Here is a 26,309-nt window from a genome sequence, read left to right as displayed (position 1 = left end):
GTAATTTTAACAATTGCCTTCTGAGCCAGCTTCCTCCCCTTTTGTATGTATATTACAATAACATTACTGTGTTTCTGGAGTAAGGGTTTGGTTTTGTTGGGTTTTTTTTGTTTTTTTTGTGGTTTTTTTGTTTTTTGTTTTGTTTTGTTTTTTTAATCTTTGAGAAAAAAGATTAAACTGAAAAGAAATTAGCTGTCTTCTGCTTCATACCAGCAAAATAGTATAGTCTTTTTAAAATCCTGGATCAAAACTACCTTATGCAATTTTGAATTTGCCAAGCCTAGTACCAATCTGTCAAAGAAGGATTTCTTTCATTTCATTTTGGGCATTTACATAAGTACCTTAACTTGGGTCACTGGAATTATTTCCCCTCATTCCCCATCCCATCGCGCTCCGTTCTGTAGGCTGATCCTATAATCTAATTTCACAAAAGAAAACTCCACTTTCTCTTCCTGTGAAGCAGCAAATATACACACAGCTTATTTTCATGGACGCTTGATCTACAGGGAGTTAATATTTTAGAACTTCTGAGTAAAATTTGCCATCACAGTCGGAAAAGCTAAACAGACACTTAACCTCAGGAATGCCACACTCTCCTCATACCTTGCTGACATTAGAACCATCCAAACACAAAATACTATGCAGGCAATATTTTTTTCAGGTTTTTCTTCCGAGAAAAGGGAGGGAAGGAACAGGGCACAGGGTGCCCTGGAAGAGTTTCCCATTACGAATAAAGGTTTTCCTACAAGAACATGCAACTATTGCTGTACACCCACGCAGCCTGGCATTTTGAACAGAGTTTCAGCGAGTAATGATGTTTAGCCCTTTCAGTCTGTTTCAGAGATCAGTTCAAGACCCAGGTTATCACACTCACTAACATTTACATATGAAAAGGACAAGAAGCGATGATGAAAATTGCTATTTTTCTCTTTACATACAAGAAGTGACTAAACGTGCAGAGTCATAACAAACCTCAGCAATGGAAAAAGCTGTTTGCAAAATGAAGTGCTTTTGCAAAATAGCTCCCTCTTCAGTTTTCTTTCAGTTTGTTCCTGCTGACTTACATAAAAGAATATTCTTCCATCAATGCCACCAGAAGACATTTAGAAAAACTGTGTTAGATTCAAACTGCGTTTCAGTTGTCATGGGCTTGTCCTCCTCAAAGTTTAAAGCCAGACAGATGATACCATTAGATCATTTAATCAAATGTTTATGGAAGGCTATTCAATTCAGTTCACTTAACCAACAATAGTTTGTCTAGAACAACCTTCCAAAAGGTTGCCCTGTTTGAAAATACCAGCATGCGGATATCTAACATGTCCCACTATTATGTTATTGACCCGTATTTTGATTTAATAATTTCATTTCTATAAAGATAATTGCAAGCTAGCCATGAAACTTCAGTCTTCATTTAGATAAACTGGACAAACATAATAATATATCATGAATAGCTAAGTAAAACGCATTACAAACACTGCCGAATCTGATCAACCACACTTATTTTCCTTCGTATCCCAACCTCATGCCCCATACACACTCTTGATAGATAGACAGATAGATAAAAAATACATTAGTAATACTAGGCTATCAGTCCTTAATAATGGACTATGTAGTACAGTCATTAAAGTGGTAACATTTTAAGTGTCACTCTGATTCCAAAAATTTTCTTCATTTTGTCATGACATCTATATTCACTGGATAATTGTTCTTCCAACTCAGGAACAGCCACATTTGTCTCCAGTCAAATTATTTGTAATTGAAAAGAGTAAACAGTGACCAATCTGGGAAATTTAGTTTGCCTAGTTTATCAAGGGACTTTCTGAGCACGCATCTAATTTACAAGAACTTGGCCTTTCAACAAATGCTTATAGCGATTTGTACATTCAGAGACAAGAACACAAAGATAGGATTGTAAAAATCAAACACAGCAGCAAGTTTTAGCTCAGGGTTCCTATCCGGTTGAACAGACAGCTAAACAGCATATTTCAGTACTGAGATGTACTGATGCTTCAAAACAAGCTAAGAATTTACACTTTACACATGGAAATACACGTAAATCGAAAGTGAGCTGCAATATATCTACCTATTCCTGGACGGAAAACTCCCTTCATTTTAGAAAGGGGAACTAAGCCAGCGTTGCCACAGTCGAGGAAATTACCACTTTCTCTCAGTATTTCCAAGTTCCTATGACATAACAGCTGTTAAGTTAATGCAGGGAAGATTTCTCTACTTATACTGTGGTGAGAGGGTGTGGGGGGGTAGTTTTGGGGTTTTTTTTATTATTTTACTTTAATCTTGGTTTGGATTTCAGTTTTCAGTTTGTTCTTAAGACTTCTTTTCAAGTATCCCAAACTTGTTTCAGATGTAGTAATTGATCCAACTAGAAGAAATTGTGCTACTAGTGATATGGAATGAGCATAGCTAAGAAGTCAGCTTAATTTCTCTACAAAATAAGCTCCTTTTTCATAAAGGATGAAGAAGTTTAACCATGAAATTTTCAACATTAGGAGGACTGCACTGCTTATAAGCAGGATAGCCAGGTATGTTTCTAATTAAAGAGTAAGCAACATTCTTCATTCAAGGCTCTCCATTTGGTTGCTTATAAGTTTCGAGAAAGGAAACAGCTAGTTACAGAAAAAGTAGTATGTGTTCACGTAAATCAAAGATACTACGAATGTGTACATCAAAACTGAATTAACCTCTCCAGGCAATTTTACTTCTACTATTTAAGCTTCATTTTCCAACAAATTAATCATTTAGAATTTAAATAATTTCATTTGTTTCTCTAGGGAGATCACATGCTTTTTCAAAAGACTCACGTCTTGTAAATAATACGGTTTATCTGAACCCTGGAAGGGGGTGGGGAGAGGAGGGGAAAAGAGGACAGGCCTTAATTCACTGTGAGGAGCATTCAGGTAGTTTGGCAATCAGATCATACAAACCTTTATGGAATAAGATATTCCAAGAAATGCTGCCAAGATCTTCAAGGGTTTACAATGCTTCAAATCCACTGAATGGTTATACTAAACTTTAGTTGCACTAGCAGAACATATTACTGTGGCCATTTCTGAGAAAGAAGTAAGCTCTATCTTACAGGTACTAGAAGAACCCTGTGAGTCTTGATTTTTTTTTTCCCTTGCAAAAAAAGTTATACTGTAGAGCTTTAAGCATGTCCAAGAGTTTGGTCAGATTAGATGTATTTGCAGTAAATAATTTATGGATTCCATAGAACTTATTTTATGAGTGGCAATGACCATAGGACTCTGGCATTCTATTAACCTTTTACGTCTCTCACACTGGACGGTATTTCTGTTTCTCCAATAAAAAGGAACTAGTCATGCACGTGTTCAATACAGAAAGAGGTGCCCTTACCACTGTAGAAGATGCCAGGTGGCATTTCAGGCAATGAGTTCTAGAGAAGCCTATAGCCAGCAGAAAGAGTGTCCATCAGCATGAACTGGAAACTGCAAGTCAGAAGCTATGAAACCATAACAAATTCCCTCATTGACCTTCCGTCAATACAAGACCTTTGCAACCATCAATAGACATCTGCTAAAATAAAACATCCTACTTCTTACCACCTCTTCCCTCACACAATACACCTCTGATTAATATCCATTTTCTTTGGATGTGCATTCCTTGCTTCCTGTCTTTGCCCACAGGCTGTAAAGAGAAGTTAGAGAAAAGAGGGCATCTGTCCCTATGGAGAATAGACTGCAATGTCTAAGCACTCAGAAGATGCAGAATAACTTCAACGCTGAATATACACCTTTGCAAAATCCACGTCACACTGGGCAGGAAAAAGCTACCTACTTGTCTTAAATAAATAAATAAATAAATAAATAAATAAATAAATAAAAGCCCATACTATGGACTTAAAAAGGAATCAAGAAGGAAATGAGTCATGGGGAAAATTTCAGGGAAATTTCATATGAAAAGGAAACCCATGAGCAATTTCATAAAATTTTCCATGCTCAGTCATGTCCCCCCCCGCCCTTTCTTTTTTCTTTCCCAGAGGCTTGATGGAAGAGGACAGGCCTCAAAAAACTTTTATTTATCCTGCTATTAGAGGGAGAACAAAACAGAGAATAGACCACAGTATGCTCTGACGCCCTGAAGATTTGTCTGTTGCATCTTTTTATTCATGGAACAAAAAAAAAAAAAAAAAAAAAAAAGTATTGCATCAAGAACTGGCAACTACAAGCATTCAAAAACTATGAATCAGACTGCCAAAAAACCAAAACACATTAAATAACCATTCCACTTCCAGTTTTCAGACATGCTGTCAGGAAATGAATGATTTCTTTCTTGTCCGACGTCAAATGGGCAGGTGGAAAATTCCCAAGCATATTCTTCTCGTGGCTATGTTCTCAATCAGCTGGAAAGCAAATCTGTCAAAGTCCCAATAAGGTCATTTGGATTTATGACTTATTTCCCTCCTTCACACTCTGAGCCAGCCTTCTATCTTTGCTCCTGCACTAGAGAAACCAAAAACTTGGGATTGTTCAGATGCAGAAGACGAAAGAAGATCCCTATAGATGAAGAGAGGTACTCAACACCCCTACTATCAATTGGCTTTACTTAAGCAAATTATCCTCTTTCCTCTGTAAATATAAAAGTCATCACTTAATTAAAGAAAGAAAAGCAAGCTGCTTTGCTGTTCCAGGTCACCATACTTTTTTATGGAGAGCACAATAATTTGGAGAACAGATGGAAACGCCAGCTGGAACCGCTGAAGGACACTGATCTCAGAAGACTGAGGCACAGTGCTCCGCTTGATACATTTACCTGTTCACACACTTACAACCCTTGCAGCTTCTAAACAGCACTCAGATTCAGTCTTGATTCTGAACACGGCTCAAGAAAAGTTTACCACAAATAGAGTCTGCAGGGTAATTTGTTTGAATGAGTTCAGAACAAGAAAAATTGAGTCCTCCTGCAAAAACATTTGTTTCCAGGAGCTCTGCTACTGAAATGACATCGTGTTTGTCTCTAGAACAAGCGTAGTTTTCCAGGAGTCTTCCAATGAGACACTGCCTGGGCTCGATGAATCAAATTTTCTAGCTTTTGTACTCTCCAAAATAAAAAAAAACAACAAACCCAAAACAGAAACTATATCAGCAATCAAAACAGAAGCAGCAGCACAGGAACTGAGCAGCTTACAGACATGGTTCTCAGATTCCAGACTATGTCTCAGTTTGGGTGGCTCTTCCCTCTGATTTGGGAATTCCAGTCCCACAGTCATTGACCTGGAAGTACTTCATAGATACTTGCCCTTTGGAGAATGGTCACAATTAGGATCCTGAAAAAACATCTTAGGGAGGTCACAAGTCCCACCATGACTCACACAGGTAGAAATGGTTTCAAGGAATCAATTATTAGCTCTGTGAATGTGTCATAGCACAGTTCATACACAGTCACTGCATTATACAGATCAATCGTGCAGATCCGACAGATCAAAAGGCAGCAGTCTCACAGAGTTTGAATGCATAAACCCAGGCAGCAGAACTTCCCTAGTAAATCCACTGATGAAGAAATTGTTCCTTCCTATCACACGTATGAACATGATTAAGTTCAATGACTTGTTGATATAAAACACCTTTGGGTAAAAAAAAAAAAATTCTCTTTAAACTCTCACAGTAGTGAGCTCATTATAACCTCAAGAATTTCAACTAAAATAAGAACTACCTGTAGAAAACAGCAGCACATGTGACTCAAGACAGACAAGCTGCAGCCAGCCACCAGCATTCAAGGAGTCAAAGAACTGACCTTGTGAACTCTGTTAATCGCTGCCACACACATCTGGTATAGAAGAAACCCAAACAGCTATTCTGTAGCTGCAGATAACATCCTGATTATTGGTCTAAAAACCTGCTTCCCGTCCCTCTTGCTGTCATTCGGTCTTAGTTTCTGATCCTGCTTCTCAGCAGCGGTCTTTGGCCCTTCGGTTGGATTAACTCATCCTGCCAGCACAGCCTTGGTTTCTGATCCCACCTCTGGTCTGCTTAACACTGACTCCTGGATCTCCCTGCCTACCGTACGCTGCTTACTACTTCTGATCATGTCCCTGAAGCTGAAGGAGGAACAAGCAAGCACGGATCACAGAACCTCTAGCCTAGGATCACTCTCTCTGGAGCCTGTATCCCCTGGTTTTCCAGTTCTTCCTAATGGTATTTCACTCTGTCCTAAACTACAGAATCTATCCACTCATGCCCCAGTTAAGATTTCTCACTATCAAATAGAAGAGCAACTAGCATCAACTCAATCGATACCCTAGAAACAAGAATAACCGCTGAGCATCATCAAGAACCTAGCAGTTGCCCTGGAATTTCTTGCAACCTTAACAGATGAGGAATAAAACCTTAATAGTCAGATAAAAAGTATACCCTTTACAGTACTTGTTCTCTAGCATTTTCATTATGGCATCTACTCTGAATTAGATCAGAGGTTGAAAAAGAGTCTGGTTTATTTTGCGGATTCTTTGGGAAGTTTTGTTATTATTCTGGGACAGGGAAGGAGAGGAACATTTACAAAAAACCTGGCAAGAAGTGGCAACACCCACTTTTCCTTTGTTATTTTGGCCCCCATTGCTGATATTTTTGGATTTTCATTCTGGAAAAAGGAGAAAGATGAGGAATTGTCTGAAGGAGTGTTTGCTGGGCTGCTTGCCCTCAGAAAATTGGAAAATTGCCCAGGCTGAAGAAAGAAAGGATTCTATAAACTCAGATCTGACTTGTGTTTAACAGAACAACATTTATGGAGAATGAATATTTACAGTGTCGTGACCTAAGAGACTTTGTTATCTTGCATGGTGTTGAAGAAAGAAATGACCAGTAGAAAAAACACAGAAATTGCCAAACTGGATCAGCAGTAGTCGACCCAGTCATCCTGTCTGACAGTGTCTTGAACCATGTACTTCATAAGAAGGTGCAGGAAAAAAGCCTGCAGTAGGCAGTGATGGCAAGTTTATTCTTAGTCTCTGTTAACATTTATCTTAAGCCATAAAATACATGGGCTTATATCCTTCTCAACATTACTCATTCATTAGCAGGCTGATCTTGTCTTCTATATAAACAGACCTAATCCCTTTGTTCTATCAGCAATCTTTAAAGCCACCTTCACTGTTGCTGAGTATCCAAATCCATAAAGGAAAAGGACTGACAGCAGCCAGACACCTTGCCCATTTGAGCAGCAAAGGTACAAATCCCACCCTCAGTCGGTTTCACTCAGCTACCAGTAGCAGGCAGGCAGGCAGAAGCGAGGTGATTAAAAGCCTTTAACCTTCTTAATGGCAAATAACCACTTATCCTCATCATCACCACCCTCTACCCTCTCCTGGAATCTTTCAAGTAAAATTAAAAAGTCTAAACTCTGTATCTTGTTTGAAGGAAAAGTTCCCATTTTATGGAATATCTTACTAGAAAGCATTGTTAGCTGTGAACAGCACCTCGGATCGTGTAACACTTAAGAGGCTTCAGGGAACACAGTATTAAACAGGAAGAAAGTAGGAAAGAGAAAATTAGATCTTACGTCAGGGGTTTGTTCAGACAGTTATTATAGAGCAAGGGATGTTCTTGAGAAGCTCCCTCTCCAAGCCAGGAACATCTTGTTGAGCTAGCGAGCCACCCAAGGTGCCAAGCACTAAGATTTAATCAGCCTTTGACTGTTGGAGGACGTTCCCATCCTGCTGCAGCCACAGCAGGACGGGAACTGGGGAAAGGAAGGCCGCAGCCATATTACTAGGCACCGCTGGCATGACCTTTAAAGAACAGCTGGGAGCTACCAGCTTAGACGGTAAAACCAGTATGAACAGTCATGTAAAAAGATCAAGTCTGCAATGACTCCTTGTAAAGAAATTATTTGTAATCTTATACAGCCTATGTTGCTAACACCACAGGGGGTGTAAAGAAAAGGAAAGAAAGATGCCAACTGGAGAAGTCTAGTCTAACAAAACAAAAACATGTATTCCTGTTGCCTGCGTTATTTATAGTATAACTTATTCATCACCACCCCAGACTATGAAATGTCTGAGCAACTTCCAGAGCACAGAGAATTTTCTTTTCCCCTCCAAAATATGAAGAGTATAAGAAACACAACTGACAATCACTATTTTATACAATAACAATGCAATACTATGATTCACTTGCATTAAGTCTGACTAAATATGTCATTACCTTTAAACAGAAAATGCAATGCAATACTATGATTCACTTGCATTAAGTCTGACTAAATATGTCATTACCTTTAAATAGAAAACGCAGCTAATAATTTCAAAACTAAAAATAGAAAGATATGTGATGTGAATCCTATGTGATTTACTCCTAATTTGAATATATTATGCTGTCTTTCAAATGTTTTTGTAGGTGCTTATCAGCTTTGCTATTTTTTTCTTTTTTTACTCGTTTGCTTTATTTTTCTTTTGCTTACCAAGATAACGTCTGCTTACAGAAATGCATTTCTAGAATTTTATATAAAAAAGGACTACATCACTACACTACTACAGTAACCATGCTGATATGAAATGCAGATGCCGTTGTAGCTGAAGAAAATCAAATGGCAGAGAAGATGACAATGAAATATGTGGGAGCAAATACACAAATAAACCCTTTATAATGAAAGGAAATAATACTAAAAGTCTTCCAAAAATGTCAGCTAGGGGATCTCAAGAAAGGTCAAGACACTTTGAAAAGGAGAAGTTAATCAAAGATTTTCTGTATTTACAGTCTTTTGTTCCATAATTCAGTACAATGTACTCTAGGTTACTTTAAAGCTAAGAAGTGACCTTTCTTGCCAACATTCACTGTTCATTATCCCAGAAGTCCCAAGTTTTGCTTGAAGAAGCCAGCCAAACCTGCTGATGTGTAAATTGTCTAAATCTACACCTTGCAGGATACAGTGATGTTAGCCTCCAAAACCACTACTTAGATGTTAGAACTTCACCACCATGATTGCTTTTCACTGTTCTTGCATAAACCAAAATAAACAACAGGTGGGGAATGACCCCAGAACTCACTTCAGATATTTTAAACAGCCTTTAATGTTACCGTTCCCACCACTAGCAAATGAAAATAGGTGGGGCAAATATTTTTACATCAATAAAAATGTTTCATTTAACAACAAAGTGTGCGTCAAGAAGGCCAATTAAAATGTACAGGCACATTCTGAAGTCACTGAATTTAGAGCCACTCCAAACTTGTGAAAATAAACAAGGATTTCAAAATGGGAGCATTTTCATTACAAAAATGACAAGCAGATTTCCGTCACCTAAAGAAAAGTCACTTTTTTATCATTTTCTTTAAACTGTCACTCTCAAAATGAAAGCAAAATCAAGAATGAGAGAATTGTTTTTAATACTATGCATGCTCTTGAAACCTCTTATTTTTTTGTGGCTTAACAACCACATTTTCCTGTGTTTAAAATGCTTCTCTCCCTTCTTATAGCACAAGACCATTACACAAGAGGAAAAACAGCCTATAGCAAAACAGACTACACAGCAAGTGCTTCTGTCCTTCCTCCCTCAGGAAAGAAAATTATTTTCCTGTGGCAGCTTAGTTACAACGTACATTTAAATTGCTCTAACAGCAACTAAAACTACCGCTTCAGTTCTCAATTCACACGCTTCCTAAGCCTTAAAAGAGGAAAGGAACCTTGTTTCCCAAATAACATGCCTTATTCTGCAGCTTACTTGAAGCTAAGTAGTTACCTCCTCTGAAGCTGACGAGAGCTTTAAAGGGATAAATAAGGTATCTTTTATTTTAAGGAAAATCATCTTCCCCTGCAAATCACCTGTGGGTGATCTCAGACCAATAAAGATTGTATGACATCTGCACAACAGAATCACACAGAATGACTGAGGTTGGAAGGGACCTCTGGAGGTCATCTGGTCCAGCCTTCCTGCTCAACCAGGACCACCTACAGCCAGTTCCCCAGGACCGTCAGCTCCATAACCTCCTTGGGCAACCTGTGCCAGCGCACACTGACCCTCCCAGTAAAAAAAGTGTTTTCTGATGTTTTTCAGTTTATGCCCATTGCCTCTGGTCCTATCACTGGGCACCACTGAGAAGAGCCTGGCTCTGTCCTTTCTGCACCCTCCCTCCAGTTATTTATATACATTGATTAGATCCCCTTCCCTGAGCCTTCTCTTCTCCAGGCTGAACACACCCAGGGCTCTCAGCCTTTCCTCATATGTCAGATGCTCCAGTCCCTTCATCATCCTTGTGGCCCTTCACTGAACTCTCTCCAGTATGTCTAGCATATGTTTGGTCTCAACTCTAAAGATTTCTGGAAGCATCCAGAGTGTCCTTATTAGCTGGGAAGTTAAGCCCCCGAGTGTCCCCTTAGCTGCTGCACAGGGTTTCTACAAGGAGAAAGAAAGAGAGCTTTTGGCCCTCCAAATCCAGCATGAGGGGGTTTCCGTCTTTAACCACTAGGTAATTCCTCTGGTCCTGGTCCTAACTCAAACCAGAATAATTAAGGTCAAGTTTGAATTACGCCAATGCTTCTGAAAATACCTCCCTGCTAGCTGCAAAATTAAGAGACTATAAAGTCACTTAAATATTCATCAGTCCTCAGCTCCATTTCAAAGAGTTTAAACTTCATGAAGCAAATAATTAAGCTTATAATGTTGTTTTGCAATATTGCAAGGCTGAGAGAAAAACTAACCAGAATAAAAGACAAAACATGAAGATCAAGCAAATAAAGATGACATTTTCATACCAATCATTGCCAAAAACAAACAAGAGGAGGGAAACAGGTGAAACTGTTTCCAATTTAAAAAGCTTTTTATAATGTGTATAAGGTCTTGGTAGTTCTGGGTCACAGTATGGCCTAAAAAAATAGTTCAAATTACTTTAGGAAAAGGTAAATATAATCCAAAACAAAAAAGTTCACTGATTTCCAACATTTCTTTCTCTCTCTCTCTCCACATTTTGGTAAGAGGACCCAATACCAAACATCTAGGTAGACTAGACGACATAAGCAATAACTGAAAGATCCTTTTCACTTATTTGTATTAAGCCATTACTTTTTCATAGTGCTTTCCAGAGCAATTTACAGTAACCTGCAGTATGCAAAAAGCATATAATAGACAAACAGAATGAGAAGTTATTTGATAAGCATTTCTTAGGACGTCAGAATTTTTAATAACTAACATTGTGGCAAAGAAGAGAGATTAATGGTGACAGAGCAAGAAATAGAGAAAGCCATTCTAGTAAACTCAGCATAAGTGTCCTGGCATTGCTTCAGTTTGGCAGCTGCTACAGACACATCTTATCTTCAAACCATAGAGCACAAAGACACTCAGAGCAATCACTTTCTGCATCTCAAAATGTTGATAAACTGGAAACTTTGAAGGGGTTTGGAAATGGAAAAGCATCAACACAAGTGTAATGAACAGAACAAAGAAAAACTTGCAAAACTAGCTTTGCACAAGACTGCTCTTATAGGATCCTCTATCCAACAAATACAATTCAGCTGTATAGATAAATAGCTTATGACTTATACTGGTGGGATTTTAGGTATTTCATGAGAAATAAGACATTTAAAGTGATCTAAAACCTCTAACAGCATAATCATAAGCCTTTTTTACTGGTAACAGATTCCAAGCTTCAAATCAGGTTTGACTGTATTAGTCACTAAGGAAAAACGTAATAATTTCCTGATACTTCACTGAAATTCTTAGACTGAACTACAACAAAAATAAATAATAATCCCTTTTATTATTATTAAAAGGAATATCAGAAAAGGATTCTCCTCCAGTCGTTCAGGAATGCTAGGGATTTAAAATATTTCAAAATGGCTGGCTGCAGTTCCACACAATAGGACTCATCTATCAATTGTCCCATAACACTTAATGCAGTGAAATAATTTCTCTTTATAAAACTTTCCATCTCTAGCTTCTATACTGTCAGATAGAGGTATCAAGCATATCGTTGGAAAATTGCATCAAGATATATATGTAACTGACCCTTTAAAACTGAAAGTAGGTTTTTCTATACATTGAGACCCAGCTCAACTCAGCTGCAAGATGCCCTATTAAAGAACATCCACAACCTGCAATTTTGGTAAAGTTGTTATACATTTTGATAATATAATTTAGTCACTTTCTATTACGCAGGACAGATAACAGAAATATACTTTGTGGCAATAACATTTTTTTTACCTGAAGTTCTTACTTTAAAAGTGCATAGAAGAATAATTCTCCCTGGCAGGGAATTCAGGACATTAATTGTAATTTGTAATCACCTATATCCGTAAAGATGATTACTGTGTCCTCGATCAACAGCTGAAGAAAAGATTTAACTGACTGTCAAATAAGGTAAAGGAAGATAAAACTAAAACTCCAAGCTTCACACCTCATTCAAAATGCATCTCTCCAAATTATCCATCTGTAAAGATGTCTGCCAGTTCATCAAATAACCTTTGTCTCTTTCTAAATATCCTAAAAGACTAAGATATATTTAGATCAAATAACTTCAAGTACATTTTTAGCCTTAACTTCACTGTGAAAGCCAATAAAGATCAGGCAAACCTGTCTATCACCAATTAGACAGTAAAAGTTAAGCAATGCATAGTGGTTCAGTATTAATTTCTCAGAAGAAAGGCATCCCGATCAACATCCTTCATCTTGATTGCAGAGGCATCAGACTGAAATTGAAAAAAGTGGTCCTAGATGGCTAATACAATTTGCACAAGAGTTACTATAAAGACAATTTCAAAATGTGAACTGACAGATTAGAAGAAGCTATTTTCCTCTTATTTCTCCTTGGAACAATAACCATATGGTCAATCATGCATACGTAAATACACAAAGAACTATTTCACTCTGGACAAAAGCAAGATTTAAGTGAGAGGCATAAAGTAGGATTCAGTCAAACTGCAGAATCATTTGATTGTTAACTGCTTTGTAGAAATAACTTGGAATACTGACAGATTTTTTTTTTTTCCCCAGCCATGACATGATTAGTGGTCTTGATACTATATTCAGGAACTCGGTCTAGTTACTTCTCTTCGGAGTCAGCATTGATCTCAGAGATCTATCATTCTGCATACAATAAAACAGATAGCCAGGAAAGCATAGTCTCAGACTAGAGATGAAGTGATTCTGTGGAAGTCTGACGTACAATAGCTAGGTTCAGCCTGAAAAGCATTTAGGTCAGATACAGCACCATCAGAATTTATATGAGGGAGAACATCACCTTTAGTAAGGGGTCATCCGCAGCATAATTACAGTTTGCTGTAGACTGTGCAGCTAAAAGATCAGGGGCATTCAGTACCACCCAGCACACTGTTAGTGAACTGTTTCCTTCATATTACACTCAGAAATCATTTGGGATACTGAAGTTGCACAATCAAACATGCAGAAATTATAAAACACCAGAATTAAGGCTGTTCCTTCTTGGCTGGTTTATTTGTGGTGGTGTTTGTTTTTTTTTTTTTTTCTTCAAAGAGGAACCCTGCCTCATCCAATGCATATGCTTTGACAGCAGGGTTAACAGGGAGAAATTACTTTGTACTTCTTTTTCCCTGCCTCGTACTACAGTGCTAAAATTAGCCCTAAGCTATTAAAATCCTAGGACAACCCCCCCTCTTTTTTTTTTTTCCCTCCATATTATGCTCGTTATACTACTATCTGAAAGTGTTACATGTCAGTAATTTATTTTCACAACAGATTCTATTTATATTTTTATAACTCAAGATCCACAGCACAAAGTATATGAATTGTGTCTGCCTAATCTGGAATGTTTCCAGACTAATATTTTTCAGAATATCTGTCACTGTGCAGTACATCACAAGCACAATTCACAGTTGCTATTAGCTTCAGTTGCAGCTGTGAAAGCTTTGCATTCTTTATTTTATAGGTGTCCAACTTGAAACCTTACTATTCAATACAAGGATCACAAGTAGTTATTGTTAATAACAATGTTACGTGTCTTGCTTATCAAGTAAAAAGCAAAATCCAGTTCTTCAGAGTGGCGCTTAACTAAAGAAACCTTCAGATGATCACCTTCTTCAATCCTTTATTCAATTCAGAATACAAAATCAAGCATGTGCAACAAGTAAAATGGGTTCTACAGACTGCATTCCTTAAATCTTTAAGGCATTCCTAAAATACAAGCTATCCTGAACAGTAAGCTTCTTAAGAGGAAAAAGGGCAATGTGTTAATGGAATTACAGACTGTAAATTCAAATGTGGAGATGTGGGTGACATTAAAAAATTCAGCCCATATATCATTTAGTACTTATGTTTCTGTTGGTATTCAACAAAGTCTAAGATCACAAGCCTAGGGTGAAGAGAATTTTGGGGAACAACAGCTGCTTGTCTCTAATAGCAATCATGTAACTTGAGAAATATAATTTTAATATTTTCAAGGAACAAAAGAAAACACTCTGATCTTCATGAATTTCCAGAAAATAATTATAATGAAAAGGCAGGATATCTTAGAACAGCAGAAGACCTAACATTCCCATATACAATATGTATGCTCTTCTAAAATCAAAAACTCAGTGTTTAAGTAGGTCCCATAACATCTAAGCATCCCCTTCAACCTCTTTACCTAAATAAAAAAAAAAAAATTGGAGCATTGTCTAGAAAGGTAACAGACATAACTGTTTCTGTATTTGCTGCATGTCAGGGTAGATCTGATAGCTTCAACAGATTAATGGGAAAAAGAGCAAAGTGGTAATTAAACCAAAAGCTTATGTTTCAAACCATTACAGTAAATCTGCATATTCAGTGTACAACTTCCCAAAGCCAGCAGGCTAGACTGGATTAAAGAAAGAGTAAATCCTATCATATTTAATGTTTCACATGCCTGATCCAGGTACCTTTTCACGTGCACTTCACTATTTTCCTCTACAGAAGCAAAATAATGCCTCCCAGTGCTATTAATTGCTCATAAAAGAACTGATTTTCAAATAAAAATGTTAATATGAAAATCCTAAAACGTAATCTGTTTTCTTTTTGATTCTGTCCATCAAGAAGAACCAATGAAAGCAAGCTTATAGAATTTGAAAGTAATAAAGTATAATGACTCCAAGTCTTTTTTTTTTTTTCTTTCCTACTAGTTACATTGTAGTCAGAAAATGTCTTTATTCTACATTAAGGAACAATTTACCTAAGTCAACTTCCTTCTGAAAAAATAAATTGGTGGCTTTTAATAATGGTTGCATTTAGAAGAGGCTTATATAGAACTTCCCTAACCTTCTTCCAGAGCAAAAATAGTTAAAATGTTTTAATTAATCCACTTTTCTTTGACAAATATTTCCTTTACAATGTTTTTAATATAACTCAACATTGGCTGCATCTTTCTTGACAGCTGGTATTTCCGTAACAGAGAATGTCTCAAATGGTTTATGTATAACATTCTTTCTAAAATTCATTTCCTTTCTGTGTAAGAAGTTAATACACCAGGAAAAAAACCAAGAACGTTTCATGCCATGTGGGATATAACAGTTCTAGAGCTTTGCTTTAAATTAGCTCAATAATGTTTTTGTAGAAATATTATTAATGTGGCTGAAGCTTAACATTTGGAAAAAGGAAAAATACTTGCCCACAACTTTGCTTCTCTCCAGATCTCATTCCAACATGAACTTCACTTTATGTTCTAGCTCTTCCATACATGCCTGGTGGAATCTGACAGCTCTTAGTAAGGTTCAGCTTAAGGGAGAGATGTTAAAAAGAAAATAATCATCTAGTTAAGAACAAGAGACTGATGGTTCTATATCAAGTAGCTCCCAAACCAGACATGAAAGTTCTTGATATCTTCACTCTAAACATTAAAATCATTCAAGACGTTGAAATTGGCAGAAAAGCACACCATAACGTTTCTCAAGAGAAGGACAGACATTGAGGTCTCACAGAAGAAGCAGCAGCTCCTAAGGGTGAGCCACTCCTCCATACTAACACCAAATCCCAAGTTCTTAAAAGCTGGGAGACTTGCACCAGTTGCATGCAGAAGAACTAAGGTCTCACATGCAAAAATCCTGGGAAATGGTATCTTTACAGGATATCGAGGCCAAACAAAGGCATCGCTCTACAGTCTGTACTATATACTCCCTGTAAAGGTTGTAAACCCTTAGCTAGAAGGCTGAAGAGCTACAGCAGTAACAGCAGTCTTTAAGTGATGAAGAAATACTTGCTGGTAATTTCTCTTTCCTCCTGTCACGCTGTAAGCATTCATTAAATTATTACTCTTCTGCCAGATCAGATCATTTTCACTACTGCTGAAAATTTTCATTCTAAAATATTCTGCAGCCTGTGGAAGTCAACAATATTCTGCAACTACTATTCTCCATTTTTTGGGTATCTCCTAGCCAATATGTCATTTCGTGATACTTCTAGTAAACATTATCATCTGTATTAATACTGTACATAGAGAATATCTTGCATTGAAATCCAAAGCTACCAGTTTCCCTAAATTTTAAGGTTTGCTTATTTTACATTTATGAATAAATGACATGTTTCTAATCTTCAGCAAAAGCCTGTCCTAACTATGCCTTTTTCAGCTAATTCTGTATTTCAAGAAGCAGTGAGAGATGATGGAGACAGGAAATGTAATCTTTCTTTCTTCCTAACATGCAAACTCATTTTAGCATTCAGCTCACAATGTTGATACCTTTTGTTCTGAAAGCAAGCTTAATTCTGCATGCCCAGCACTCATGCTAACAAAGCTATGGACAATATGTGCAATGCTAGTTTGCTTAACAGATTTGTACGGATGCCTTACATAAAGTTAAAAAAAAGAACGAACAGCCATATTTGCCACCTCTATATGCCACTGTCTACATGTAAAATGAACAAGAATCTGAATACACTTGGGGCCACAGGCAACATGGGTATAACTTAAAGCTTCCCTTAAAAAAAAAGGGAAGTGAATGTTTGCTATAGCCACTTCAGGGGCATAGCGCTGTTGTGGAAGGGCAATGGTCTGCCATGCTGCAAAGGCAGAGAGAGAAGGCAGACCATAAGAAAATCTTACTAACACGTGACTGACACAATCAAAGCTTATTAAATCCTCTAAATGTTTCATAAGGTTCCTTCTTTAATTAAAAATAACTGCTATTAGTATATTTTCAAAGATATTCTACTGCACAAGGGTGCCGAGTATCACGTCCTATTGTTCTTCAATAGACTAGCCTACTGCAATTACTTTAACAAAAAAAACCCTAATTTTAGCTATTTCCCCTTTAGACAGAAGATAATACATATTCCTGTGTTATCAACAATCATTTTAGCAATATCCCTATTGTGACCACTCCAGCCACATTTGCTTCTGCCTATATTTAATTTCCATGATATCATAACTACAGAGCCTTTGTCTCAGTTTTACAGATCAGTCATCTCTCAAGGTCCTCCGATGACCTACTGTAATAAGAACACACACAAAAATATAGCTGTTTAACCCTTGACATCTTTGCAGGCATTTGTCATTCAAAAACCATTAAAGTGGCAGACAGGATAAACACATAGCTCTTTTACTCACTGTCAAAATCTAAATGAGATGTGTTATCCAGTTAAAGCATTTTCTTAAAGTGGGATATTTTTTTTTTTATGGCTTAGTGGAGCTGACACTGTTCAATATCTAACCCTGTATCCAACAGAGGTGCAAAACTAAATGCTTCTCAATATTTAGGAAAGCAACCAAGACTCATTCTTCAGAGTAGGACTGAGATACAATAAGTACAATGCCTACCTTTGTTACAACATAAGTAAAAAAAAAACATTCTGCGAAGAAAGTTTTCACAAAAATGACTATTCTAAGTAAATTTTGGGAATAGGGATCTAAAGATACAACCATTTATAACAAAATAATGAAGTATCCATTTTGTAATGAACAGTAGACCCATGCAAGCACTGGAAATAGTAGATAACTGTCAGGATTTTATTTAAAACTTGGCATTCAAGTGAAAATTTGAACCTGATGTTCCTAATAAAAGAACACGCTTCTCTGAGCAAAGCCATAATTTTGGGAGAGACACACCCTTTGTCACTTTCAATGGTTAGCAAACACTTCTTGTAAATCAGATTGACGCACAAGTATTTTTCTAAGGAACCTCTAGTGCAAAATCTATCCATCTTACGGAGACAGCACAAAATGCACTAAGATTGATCCTTTTCTAATACAGTCTATCCCCAAACTTTAGAAAGATCAAACATACCCAGAACATTACATTCAACCTTCCTAGATGGTCTGCAATTATTTAAGAGAGATTAAACCAAACCAAACACCCCCTTTCCAAATGTGAAATGGATACCAATTCCCAGAACATTAATTGTTTCCACTATCTGATGATGAATTACACATAATTAGTTCACTGGCAGTGCACCATTTTTACTTGTCCTAAGGATAAATCTACTGACCTGGGCAAGAGACCTTGAAAATAATTGCTAAAACTGTTTTATTTTTAAGGGAATTCACTGGTTGACAGATTTAGTGGTGTTTTCACACTGAAGAGGGAAGACCAGAAAAAAGCTACTGTCTATGCAGGAGGCTGCAAGGAAATGGTTAGCCTTACCTTACCAGACTCTACAGATTGTCTCAATAATCTCGGCCCAAGTGTATTACCTCACACTTTCTGAAATGTTGTACTCAAGAGAAAGAGGTTTTTCCATGAGTGAAGAGTTAAAAAAAAAGGACTGACTCCCAACAGAGACTTAACAGGTACGTATTTCTTCTACTTGCTTTGCTCTTTAAGAAAACTTTTGTAGTTTTCCTTGGCTTTGTTAAAGGACCTAGTGATGACATCCCTGGAGCACATGGCTCCCAACTCCAGCTGATACACAATCTAAAAAATTTGAGTTCTGACCATAGCCTGAAAGCTGGAAGCCAATTTGCAGTTTGGTTCACTTTGAAAAGCTAACTTCCATAGATCAGCATGTGGTCCCCACTATCTCCTGGCTTTATCTTACCAGAAGAGTTACAAGTTGTTTTTCAATGAGCACAAAACGTGTACCAGCTATTCAGTGAGCTGAATGCTTGAGAAATTCCCACTGTATCACATGAATTCTGGGTAAGAGTTAGCCCTGTTTATGAGAAAAATGTTGAGTGAAATTAAAAACTGTTTGTTCCATTTAAGTTTCTTAAAAGTAACAGCACAAGCCGCAGGAAATGGAAAAAAGGTAAGCTTTACCAGTCATTGATAAATTTGCTATCGCTTACTATTGCTATAGTATTATCAGCTTTTTCAAAACCAGTGTTCTTTACATTCTAGCAGATCATTAAAATCACAGTAATAAGCATGATCTTGATAGTAAATGGAATTCATCAGCTGAACAGACGCATGATTACTGTAAGATTAAGTAGTAAAAACTAGAAGGATCTAGTCCTTCTAGCATCTGAATAATAAAATAAAGCATCAGAAAAATTAAGTCAGATTTCTCACAGTTCCATGTCCAAACCAGGACAAAATTTCTTTTCTACATCGTTTTCACTGAAGAAACAGCGTGTCAAAGCCAACCAGCACATCTCACTGCATTCCATATAATGGAAATCCACACAACTCATCTCCCTCTTAGGACATTTGTCCTCACGTTTCTCTGTGAAAGCAGCTCACCCTATCTGTGATCAGTAGACATGGTCATTCTGAAGAGAAGTCTGCTGACAGATTGACTCCCTTGATCTCTGAACACTCTGCCAACTGGAAAACTTTCTGGGTATAGCAAACATCTTTTTTTCCTGCATTTGAGTAAAAACAGGGATATAAGATTGGTAACAGTTTTGGGGGTCTTTTTGCTTAGTTTTTATTAATACTTTTCTAGAAACTGAAACTACCAAATGTTTAGCAGTAATTCAGGGAATTGTAATAGCCACCTGATAGATTCAATTCAGGCTGGTTCCCGCTTCCATTTTGGAATACATACAATGTTGAATATCCTCTACACAAAGCTTAACACTTGCTATACATCTACTTACAACTTCAACTTACCAACTGAAAATGGTTACTACACCCTGCCTAAAGAAGTACAAGATGACCAATGAAAACTTCAGTAATCTCCAAAACAACGCTTGCATGAAAGTCTGGAAGAACAGCAAGCATTTTACTTTGTTTTGATGTTGTAACTTAGCTGCTGAATGAGTGGAATTTACAGTTTCTTTCTGAACAGCTACCTTTCAAATTTCAGAAGCACAGTATGAAGTGCTTTCAGTGGTATTTATTACAAAGAGACTACTAGTATCGAGTCATAGTTGAGCCAGTCTATAAATGTTTTTTGCATAAATTGTAAAAACACTTCAAAAGCATTATTCAGCTTAAAAAGATACATTTCTACATACATTTTTCTACATAAGTTAAATCAGATTAGGAGAACATACTTTTTAAAATATGGCTTTAGCTAATTTTAAACATGGTTGGAAAAGTTTGGCCTACACTGATTAAAATCTATATTTAAATGAAAGGAAAATTTAACCACAGAAACTGTGCTCATTTTAGAAAAACAAGCATATCACTGCCAAAGTGCTGTCCTAAGTTTAGATTGCTGTCTGACTAAAACATTATAATTACGAGAAACTAAAATGGATTTCTAAATGTTTCAAGATGAAACAGCCATTGGGTAATTTGCAAGATATGCAATTACCTTCTGAATGCAAACACATAATGCTAATACTTGATCTGAACAAATGCAGGCTGTAGATCGTTGCTTGTGTGGAGATTGCGGAAATCGATGTTAAAAATCAATACCAACACTAGATAAGAGTAACCATAATGAAACCTAAGAGCAAAATTACCAAGTGATGTGGAATTAATTACTTAGAGATAAAGAATTTTCTTTGAGGAAAAAAAAATAAAAGGTTTTGAATCTTTTATCTACTGCTTCTGTCTCTCCAAGAGCTGATCAAGCTGAACAGAGGATTCTCAGCACTTTTATCACTGTTAAAACTGCATCAGTGGCCACACAAGGAATTTCACACAAGCTCTACCGTGTAGCAAGATGGTAATGTTTTTACCTTCAAATACCAGAGATGGTCTTCCTAATAGATTTGAAGCGTCATACAGCATATTTTCTGTTACTTCACAATTAACATTTATATTTGGGTGGAATCATTATCATACAGACCATGCAAAAGTTAAAAGGAAGGAAAGAAAAAATAATCACACACTAACCTCAGATCTGTACATTCATTTCATGTATAACTACAGTAAATTCCAGTTACTTTGAACAGTAAGTTAAATCTTGATCTGCAACAACCATTACTAGTTTGATGCAACTAACAGGACTTCAGGAAATCAAAGTAATTCCATTCCTATGTAAAAAACATGATTGTGTGTACTTGTCAGTACCTGCACTGCCTGCTATTGTTTGTCTTTGATTTAGCAAGAAAAATTAATGGCTTGGTTTTGTTTTATTTCTTGTTCTCCTGTAAAAAGCCTGGGTGTTCGGTTATCTTTTCACTCTTCTGACTACAGCCAGCTCCATCTTTTCTCTGATTTGGTGAAGGAGTACAAAACAATCATTCGTATATTAAAGCACCCAGAAACCGCGAAAATCTCTTTCCACAAGCAATGTGTGGTGATCCACATAACTGCTTCATATAGACTCATCAGGCAGTCTATTCATTTAGCCTTCATGGCACCTCTGAAGCTGCCATCAAGAGGGAAGAGCAAACAGATACAGATTTCTTTCAACCATAAGATATGCTGGATGCCTTAAAAACAACAGAACCACCATAAGCTCAAAGAGAAAGCACTTGAGATCAAGCAATACCTTTCAGAACCACTGGAATGAAAGCAGTACCTGCTCCCTTGATACCTAAAATAACATAAATAGCAGGTATTATACCAAAGGACGCCCAAACAAAAAAAAACTCAAGAGTCACAGGCGTTTTAATATCACAGATGCAAAGTCTTGGAAAGGCACGTTTAAAATCAGCAAGATTTAAAAAAATTGTTTTGTTTCAAGGAATCCGGGGGGGGGGCGGGGCAGAAGGGGGACAAAACAACCCAAAAAACTAAGCCTCCTGTTAGATTAAAGGCAAATTCATTTTCTCAAACTCAGGAAAGGACAGTGTGTGAACCTAGTAGAGCAATTAATTTTGTATTGACGACTAAAGACTCCTCCAGTTTTGAACCCCTAAGCACGTAAGAAACCCTAACACAAACAAATCAAATTAAGTAAATTAAGTTTATTATAGCAAAACAAGTTCACAAGCAAATTGGTTCAGCTAAGAGAAAAAGACTAGGAAAAAGAAGAGACATTTTGTCTATGTTTCAAGAAGTCTGCTAGCATTGCTCTCTCGCATCTCACTGTGGCCTGCAGCAGCAACAATAAACTTTATAATGCAAAATTGTCTTTCAGAAGCAATTTACTTTTTGGACAGGTCAAGAAAAAGTCACGTAAAACCAAACTGTGAGCCTTTGCCCACACTCAGCAGGGACTTGTTTAAAAGTCAACTCTCTAAAGGTTTCATTTTCCCCTCTCTCAGCTCTAAGTGCTGACGGCACACCACACACGCAACGCAAACAAGCCAGCTCTCCTCAGTCCATAGCTAATACAACATTAAACCAGATTACGGAACTCAATACCACATACAGAACATGAGGAATCTCGTCTGTGTGTTTTCAGCACCACAACCTAAAGAAACAAGGGAACAAGGAAGGGACAACCTTGAACAAGACTCTAAGTGGAGAACAGGAGAATGAAATAAGGACAGAAAGAAGGACAGAGGAAAACAAAGATTGTTCACAAATGATGACTAGGCAGGAGGAAAGCATAAACTGAGACAAAGACTCTGCATGTCCCAAGAAGCTGGAAGAAGCAGCCAACAAAAGGAAAAGGTGTTTTGGCAAAGCAGAGGTGGGAGGAGCGGAGGGCAGAAGCACACTGAAGGACAGGACAAGTGACAGGAAAGAAAGAGCATAAGTAAGACTGTCTAAACAAAAACTAAGAGATATGAACTCTACAGGGAGAAGTCCTGGACAGAATCAAATAGAAAGCCAGCAGAAGGACAAGAGGATTTACTTGCACCTGAGACGGTTCAGGTGATTAAGCATCTAGCCTGGCATTATTAAAAATAGCCACTGAAGAGGCAGAGACTCTGCAGGAACAGGTAAAACAAATGACAGCCTGTCACCTGAGCAACTGGAGAAAGGATTTGCTGGATCAAGTAACCCAGACTCTGCTAAGACCCTGTGCAGATGTAAAGATGACACCTCATTACACTTCAAATTTTCTTTTCAGGTTGCTTTTGTGAGGAGGGTAGGGAACCCCACAAAAGCAAAACTCATCAAGTCTGAGGACATACCAGAATCAAGGTTTCTCTGCGCAACTTCAGTTCAGCTTTTACAGTAGGATACAATACTATTTTTCCTTCAAGATTGCTGCCTCACTGAGTACACATGGTGGAGGACCAGTCCCTGAGGTCTAAATAAGGCTTTGTAAGGGACTTCCCTTTTTCAGCACAGAAGCTCTGTGGCAAGAAGTGAATGGAGAAAAGACTCTGGAAAGATGGGAACGTTCCTTCACAGACTTATACTCCCTTCACTCTTACCACATATTCCCTACACATGGCTGACTTTTCTTTTTTTTAATCCAAACTTATCACAAGTTTTAAGCGTAGTCCTGATTTTCTGAATGACCAATTTGAGATGTGGTTTCTCGAGGTACAGTTTCACATTATACTTAACCCACAGCTGGTTTACATTAGTGCAGGAGGAGAAAGAGCTTTCATTCATATCAGAGCAAACACTCACTAGAATAGCTTCCATCTGACAGAAAGCCATCCCCATAAAACTGTTAGATCAACTGTCCCTGCAACCATCCAGCCACTAAATCCACTACAAAGAGAGTAGCAGTAACCCATGGCCAGAGATGGCGAAGGAGTGAGACCACACTCTTCAGCTGCAGCCCGCACACTGACCAAACTATGTATTCACACTGTTAAACTGTACCTTGATTTGCTGAGGAGCCAGAGCGTACAGCTGCCACTGAAGCTTTGCATTCAGAGTATTAGATATAAAATCTGATTACAAAGTCAACCAACTCGTTTCAGATTTCTGTGTTCAATTTAAGACGTACTTTAGCTTTCCTCCTTTTTTTATCCAAGTTTCCCCATTCGTAAAGTAAGAAGGGAAAAATAAAAAGAGACCATCTGTTAATCTCTCTGTGTTACAGTGGAGTAAGTTTGTACTTGAGAAACATTGAAATATTGCTGTGGTAACTACTACTGAAAAGTCCAAGGGTCCAAAAGCAGAGAGTGGGTGTCTTCAAAACAAGAGACAGCTACTCTGAAGTACATGAGATATGGCAATACTTAGCAATCAATAAGCAAAACACACTAGCTGTTATGCGAGCATAGTCCACTCCGTCCACTAGCATAAGCAGAGATTAAAAAAAAGTCTAGTGACAACCAAGTACTGTATCACAATGAATACACATAAGTACCAATGTGAAGCTGCACACATAGTTTAATTCTAGTATTTATTTTTAGTACGCAGCTTTTTGCAGCCACAGTTATGTTCTGAACAGCCTGGTTGTGAAAAGTTACATGCCTTGTTCCAATACTCACCCTGCACTTCTTACACAAGAGACCATTCAGGTCAAAGTTTAGCTTTGCCAGTGGGCAAATCTAGCCAAGACAGCAGCGTACACGCCAATACCAACGGGAGAAGTGACAACACACACAGTAAACAGGGAACACCAGCCAGACAGAGTTGGCAAAAACTGACTGACTTCTGTGTATGTGCAAGTCATAACAAGAGACTCCAGTTTTCCCAAAAGGAAAGATAATAAGGATGAGATTACAACAACAAGCCTCCGTTTATTCCTCTAGGTGTAATAAAAATAGCAGTACTGAAACCAAGGTTTCGGGTAACGTACACGTTTCATACACACTGAACGTATCCCCCGAGAAGCTCAAGCGCTCTCCTCCAGCGGCTCCTCGCCTGGCATCGCCGCGGCTCCCAGCCCTCCTACAGCGCGCCGACCATGCCTGGGGAGAAACGGGAGGCAGGTGAGACAGTCGGGCAGGCCGCATCTCGGCGAGAAAAAACCGGCAGGGCCGGGCGAGCGGCGGAGACCCGGCCCCGCTGGTCGGCCCCTGCGCCGCGGGGGTCAGCCCGCCTCCCGGCCCGGCCCGGCGCGCCGCCCGCCACGGGAGCACCCCTGCCCGCCCGTCCGCCCTCACCTGAGACGGGGCAGCGCCGCGGCGGGAGGAGGCTCGGCTCCCCGCCCCGCTCAGGGAGCCGCCGCCCCGGGGAGCGCGGCCGCGCCGCCGCCAGCGCCCAGCGTGGCCAGGGCCGCCGCCGCCATATTCCCGCTACCACCGGCGACCTCTGACCCCCAATCACTTCCGGTCACGGCTGTCAAGCCGTTGCTATGGCACCGCTCCTGGCCCCGGCCTCCCTTAAAGTGGCAGCAGCACCCCTCGCTCCACCACACACACTCCTTGCAGACACGCACACGCGTGTGGGTGACCGGCCTCGGCAGGGCCCAGGTGGCTGAAGGAGCCGTGGGCCCGGGAGCGGCAGGCCCTGTCCCGCACGCTGCCGCCCCGGGGCTCAGCCCCGCCACCCTCGGCCTCCTCTCCCGCAAAAGCCTGGGCCACGCTGTGGGTCCCCGGCCGGGAGCCTGGGCCCTGGCTTGCCTGAAAAGGAGATTTTGGCCAGGCCTTTTGGGGTACACGGAGCCATAGAATCATAGAATCGTTTAGGTTGGAAAAGACCCTTAAGATCATCGAGTCCAACCGTTAACCCAGCACTGCCAAGTCCACCACTAAACCATGTCCTCGAGCACCACATCTACCCAGCTTTTAAATACCTCCAGGGATGGGGACTCAACCCCTTCCCTGGGCAGCCTGTGCCAGTGCCTGACTGCCCTTTCAGTGAAGAAATTTTTCCTAATACCCAACCTAAACCTCCCCTGGCGCAGCTTGGGGCCGTTTCCTCTCGTCCATGCTGCCGCTCCCATGGGGCAGCCGGTGGGAGAGGATGGCTTCAGGCCCTCAGGAGGAAAAAGCACTCGTCTTAATTTAGTTATTAGCTAAAAAGGGACAATGATTCATCAGCCCAACGGTGCTGTACGAAGGGGAAAACCCTACTACTGTTAGCTGCGGATTTTGTCACAAACTAGCCTGTCAAGTGTGAGAGAAGTGGAAAATGATCGTGGCATGATTTCCACTGCTGTGAGGACATGGTTTCTCTTAACTTTCTTCGAAACTGGCAATATATTCAGCTTTTTTTACACCATGCTTTACTGCCGCTCACTGTTGACGCAGTGAACCTTTTTATATTCTTTCCACATGTATGTTTTTATAAGGTAAACAAATCTGGTGAAACCCCCAATCCAAGAAGGAAAATTCCAGGGGGTTTTAAGT

At 38.9% G+C, this 26,309-nt stretch overlaps 1 protein-coding gene across 2 annotated transcripts in view; it reads right to left on the bottom strand.

The window, feature by feature from the left end:
* Positions 1 to 25,263, bottom strand: part of LCLAT1 (lysocardiolipin acyltransferase 1) — a 120,847-nt gene extending 95,584 nt beyond the window's left edge. For both annotated transcript variants that reach the window (XM_082307154.1, XM_082307156.1), the window contains exons 1-2: positions 25,122 to 25,263; positions 24,815 to 24,926 (exon numbers count right to left, since the gene is read on the bottom strand). The gene's annotated coding sequence lies outside the window, so the exon portion shown is untranslated. The remainder of the gene's footprint in view (positions 1 to 24,814; positions 24,927 to 25,121) is intronic.
* Between the last annotated feature and the right edge of the window lie 1,046 nt (positions 25,264 to 26,309).

This window comes from Platalea leucorodia (genome assembly GCF_965183815.1).
Source record: "Platalea leucorodia genome assembly, chromosome: 3".
NCBI classification, from domain to species: domain Eukaryota; kingdom Metazoa; phylum Chordata; class Aves; order Pelecaniformes; family Threskiornithidae; genus Platalea; species Platalea leucorodia.
The sequence above is the reverse complement of the archived record's forward strand: the minus strand, read 5'-3'. Positions and strand labels throughout refer to the sequence as shown.